Consider the following 6,000-nt stretch of genomic DNA (forward strand, 5'->3'; position numbering starts at 1 on the left):
GCCACTTAGAGCCTTCATGTAGCAGAATGTGGAGGAGCTGGTACAGTTTTTTCTGCCATCAAATGTGTAATTCACAAAGGTACAGGACTGTGGCTGCCCAGGTGCTGCAGGCTCCATCACCCCAGTGCAGCGATTAATAGTTTGCTGCTCTTGCAGCAAAATTGTGGCTCTGGGCTTTGTTCTATTTTTACACTCATCCTATATGCATCTGTTCTCACTTTATTCTACATCCTGTTGCCATCCTCCTGCTCATCTGTCTCTGCCATCTTTAGACATCTTCCACTATCAGGGTGACACCACTGTAAATCCAGTGCCATCAAAGGAATTACTTCTGAGTTATGTCAGTAAGTAAAGACTTGAGCCCTTTGTATTTTCTCTCACACCCACCTTTCTTTTCTTGCCGTGTGCAATTGAACCTTCTCTCAAGTTTCAGTGTAATGTTGGTCATCAAAATTCTTTGCCATCCAATGCCACTGTAGAGTCATTACTGCCCTTACCCCTTTTGCTGGGCATTCTTTTACCAAGTGTCAGTGCCACATGGGATGAAGAGTGTGATCTGAAGAGGGATGTGTCTCTCCTCCTCAGGCTGCCACGCACACTGACAGCAGGCTATGGAGCTCCTCTGCCCAAAAGGAAGAAGGTACTTTGAGGCAGTGCAGTGATAGACCAATAGAATACAGTAATTCTGGGCTCTGTCAGGGTGTAACATGGGCTGTGTTCAGTGTTTCTGGGTGGTGGGATGCTGTCAGCTGTACTCATCAACACATCAAGTTTTAGGGGCCTTGACTGCTTTTCAGAAAGATGTGGGCTGTTAGCAAAGTTGCAAGTAATTTCTGAAATGGAATGGAAGGTGAATTTTCCAAAGCCCTATGCATCTGTCTTTCTAAGTCACAGACACTTTTGAAGTTTCCAGTTTAGATTTATATTACCTGCATATTTATAGTGGATTCACTAAAATGAGGTGGTCATGCACGTGACTCCCCTGTTCCATGAGGATAAATGGACCTACCTAATGGCATAAGGATTACATGGGAAAAGTGAGATTCCATTTGTTTTCAGGACCAGGCTCAGAGGTGCCAAACCTGCAGAGTCTGGTTGTGGAGAGCTGTCATAAGCCCTGGCTTCCACCCAGTGCTACTTGGTCCCCACCTTGGCCCTCAGACAACTGCAGAAAACAGCATTGCTTCTGTGAAATTCAGCAGTGCAGGTGCAGACCTCAACCCTTTCTGTTATTTTTGTTCTAGCATTGGCCTTATTAAAATAATAAAAATGTTCTGCTTACATAAATGCTGGATAAATCAGTGCCTCTTAAAGTGGTATTTCCTTGTCCCTGCTATGAGTTTATGATGTAGTCTCATGAAAAAATAGGGAAACACAGAATATAAAATGTGGAAACTCTGTGAAGGAGGCTCAATCTGTCATCACAGGACACACTAAAATTTCCTTAACTCTTGCCATGATCACAAAACTCACTATCTAAAGTTCTGACATTTTCTCTCTAACAGAAAACAAAGGAGAGCAATATGCACAAGAAGGCAGTAGGAAGCCTGAAGCTATTAGCATGTCATTGTCAAAGGCAGAAATAAAACCCACAAAAGTTAAAGGATTCTGGAATATAGCAGAAATCTCCAGACATGAGTCAGACACTAAAAATGCCCAAACTCATTTAAAAAGCTCTTTGTCACAGTCCAAAAAAACAACATTTTCAGTGTTTTTCCTTTTGCTTTACATCCCGCTATTGCAAGTACAAGGCTAATTATGATCTGAATGATATCTATTATTCCTCTGTCCTTCTAGATCAAGCCGGATGTGTTCCAAATATGGCCACAAACATATTACAGTGTCCAGTAAAATCAAAAGAATAAGATAATTCTGTTTTAAGGGTTAATGGTATTCACTCCCACTCAGTTTGACTCACTGGACAAAAGCTCTAGTGTGCCTATTCTAGGCAGCTGTGCTGAACAGTAAAGATTTGGAGTCCTTTGTAGGCTGGAGAAAAAGAAAGTCTTTGTAAACTTTTTATTTAGTATATTCTACCAAACACCCATGTGTAACAGTTAAAACATTTGGAGTTGCAACAGGCTAAGGAAAGTTTGCACAGATAAACAGAGTTATTCTAAATTTTGTGCCTACTAAGGTCTGAATCACAAAGTCTCATTGCATTTCATTTAAAATGGATATGCAAGAAATCATTTTTCTTACCAGGGCCATTGTGTTCTTTGGGCTTTGTTTGATCATGTTAAAAAAGTGTAATGCAAAATAGCAAAGTTAGGGACTGTTTGAATCACTGCATTTTTACAGGAATCTGTGAGCTATCATGTGTCAGAAGAGCAGCATTGTTTTTATCCTGGTATAATTCTCTTCATTGATGTTGTTCTTGGTGTATACTGATGAAGAGTCAGGCGCAAAGCCACTAAACCCCAAATAAATTTAGGCATAATCTTACATTATCTGGACAGATCCTGAAACAAAATTAACTTCTGCAGTGTTCCCTCAGCCTTTGCGTGCCTCAGCACTTCCCCAGTATCCTGGAAGTGCTCAAATACAGAGACAGCACAGCAGAACCACAAGGAATCTGGCTTGATGGGTTCCTCCTCAGGGCTAAGTACAGGGTTTTATGATGCTCCTGGATTGATTTGGGGTTTATGATGCCCCTAGATTGATTCAGGGGTTGCTTCCTCCACCATAATCTGAAGTACCTACAGCCAGGGGCATGGCCATGCTGTAAGGCAAATAAAAATGAATATGGCTGTTTTTTTAATGCAGAAAGAGTCTGAAGGAGGGAGACAGAGAGAGGGGGACAATGGCAAAGGGGATTTCAGCCCACTCTAACCTTTGCCTCCTTTGGTGGTCTTGCAGGATGTCTCTGCTCCCAGCGTGAGCATCTGAGCTGGCTGAGATGACTGTGTCAGGTGTTAAGTCAGTCTCTTCATTTCTCTATCTAGTTACTCAGTATTTCACAGCCCATTTTATGAGGTGTAGTATTACTTCTATTGCAAAATGTTTCCTTTTCCAGCAGCTGTCTGCTGTGTTGAGTACCGATTGGTGGCTTTTTCTGTCCCAGGGCAGGCTGTGTTTCACTGGGATCCTGTGTTTATTTCTCAGTTTTTAGTGTCCTGAGGAGTAAAGATGACACAGAAGTGGTTTTCCCAGGAATGAAAAGCAGTGAGGAAATCACCTGTGTACTGGGCTGATGACAAAATCCTGAAGCTTTTACTCTATTTTCAGCCAGATGAAATTCCAGTTAATTTGAACAGGAGTTTATTTCATTTGAACTGCCAAAATTTTGTTCAGAATTCATGATTCAGGTAACTTCAGTAGGTGCTTAAACATTTGTGTTCATGGACTAGGGAATAATTGAGATATTTTGCTTTAACTTAAATGTGTGCCTAACATAAAGTACATCCCTTAATACCATAGCCTGCTGTTATTTGTCCATTTCCCAAGTGCAGCAGAAGTGAAATGTTGATACAACATTTAAATCTGAGTTTTTGAAGTAAAGCTGTGCTTTTAACTAGGTGCCAAAATATTTGCTAAGTTTTGAAGGAAAAAAACCCTAGTATTTTCTCTAGGTATTGAGTAATCTGCCATCCTATTAAAGATTTTCCTACTTTGACTGAGACACGGATCTTACTTCTTCCAGATATTTCAGGCAATATGTAATGTTTTTCTTCACTGCCTTTGTTAAGAACACAAAAGATGAAGGCACTTGCTTAAAAACCATGTTAAAAGTATCTCTAATGTTATTCTAGTTGCAATTATCTCAGAGGAAGGGTTGTGCTTCCTTTTCAAACTGAGTTTGATGTACAGATTTGCCAAACTATTTGAAAGCTGCAGACACTTTAGCATTCATGACACTATTATTCACTACCATAAATCTAGATCAGAGATGTGCTCTCTGAATTGATAGTGGGTATTCTGTCTGAGAAAAATGTGTTCCCCTTTAACTTTTAGCAGTGACATTGCTTATGTTACATCACTTTTCATGTTACTATGCATCATATTGGTCAAAGATGTCATTATTTATAGCACAGAGATTGTGTCACTATAATTAAGGTTGTGTTAGGGTTTATATTACCTTATAAAAGCTCTATTTTCAGGAGCTTGGAACTCCATTACCAAATTCATTTTGGCTGTGAAGCTTTTAGTTGAGGAGCATAAGAAATCAAACACACTCTTGCAGTCTCAGTGGGTGAGTGGCCTCTTCCAGTTTGGTCCTTGCTCCTGTGACTTCAGTCACTGCCACGTTGTGGGTGGCTTTGCTTTAACCCAGCACTCATTGAGAAGTAAACAATTTCTTGCTGCTTTATACTTTTAAACTATCAAGAGGAGGGAAACATGGATACATTTTATGTAACACCCCTTCTTACCTTCGGTGCCTCCAGGTTTCTGAGCTGATTTAAATCACCAGGGCAGTGTGGAGACCCAACCACAGGCAGCAGGTTGCAGTGGCAGAGCCACAGGCTACAAACTCTTGATTTCAGGGGCTTGTTCTGTCACCTCCCAGGTCCTCTGGGTGCTGCTGCTGGTGCTACCACACTGCAAACAGAGGGTGAAAGAGAGTAGCTGCCCTTTGGAAGTACTAAACATCATAACCAGGCCTAATCCAGGTTTGGTTCAAATGGGCACAGCTCTTCCATGACAATGAATTTCTTTGCTTTCTGTAGGTTGAATTTCTTATAGGGCTATGAAAAGTTCTTTCTAAAGAACATATAGACACTAATGCTGTGAGCCTGTGAACAGAGTCTCAGCTGGTGCAAGTCAATGCAAGTTCCCTGAACTACACAGAACTACTCAAATCTATACCAAGGAAAGCTGTGGACCCACTGTTTATTTTCTGGTTTTTGTTTCTTTATCATAAGGATATAACTACAGTTTATTTAGAGCAACCCTCAATTTTGGAGTGATTTAGCACAAAATGGACATACTTGAAGTCATAAATGTGTTGACTAAAAGCTCAGATATTTTCTTTATAGACTGAGTGCAGAGCCAGTGTTTGAGTAATCCCTTTTATTGGACTAACTGTACACTATTGACAGACCAGCTTTCTGGGTATAGGAATCCATTCTTTAGAGTCAACCCTTTCCTGACCTGAAGGGGAGTTTTGTATATCCCTAAAGCACGACTGTCAATATTGCTGCATTAGTCCAATAAAAGGGATTACTTGAAACTTGACTCTAAATTTTGTCTCACTTGTAAAGGCAAGTAATTAAAAATATTGAGTTGTGTGACAAGACACACTGTGTATCTTGATGTGCTGAGGACCAAGTCCTTCCAGAATGATTTGATGTATTGCTTCCAGTGTACACAGTGGATAAAAATGGGAATAGGAAATTCCCCAAAAACCCAACAAGCAACAGCCCATTTCTGATTCCTGTGTGAGATTAAGCAAGCTGAGTGTGCAGATAAGCAAAAAGAACAGAGACTTAGGCATCCTTTCTCCTTCCAGGAATGGAAAGGTCAGATGACATTTTGAACAAGGCTTTCAGGCACAGTTCAGACTCACACATTGTGCCAGGGCCCAGGAATCTTGTCTCAGGTTTCTGTTGAAAACCTCATGTTGGAACTGCCCGTAACCAGAACCCGGAAACTAAAAGCTGCCAAATTTTGGGGAAGGTGCATTTGAATGGATCTATACTTCTTAGGCCATTTTCTTCCAAACTACTGAAGAAAAGCCAGCCTTGTTTCTGCTGTTCTGCTCACTCTGGAGCCACACTTCTTTTCAAAATGGAGGCCCTGACTGACAATTGTTGGCACCCAGTTCCGTGCTGTTGGCAGTGGTGCAGGAAAGGGAGAGCAGCAGTGGGGAGCATCAGCATCAGTGCTCCACTGCAGTGAGCTTGTGATGAAAGCAGCACAAAATGTTCAGCTTCACCCTCTTGTTTTATTATGTATGACTTTGTTTGCTTCCCCCTTCCCTGTTTCTTCTAGAAGGTGAGGGAAGTGCACATATTTATATATTTTTACTAGCTTTGTTTACTTGGATGCTTCAGGATACTG

Source organism: Heliangelus exortis, chromosome 8 (assembly GCF_036169615.1).
Source record: "Heliangelus exortis chromosome 8, bHelExo1.hap1, whole genome shotgun sequence".
Classification (NCBI taxonomy): domain Eukaryota; kingdom Metazoa; phylum Chordata; class Aves; order Apodiformes; family Trochilidae; genus Heliangelus; species Heliangelus exortis.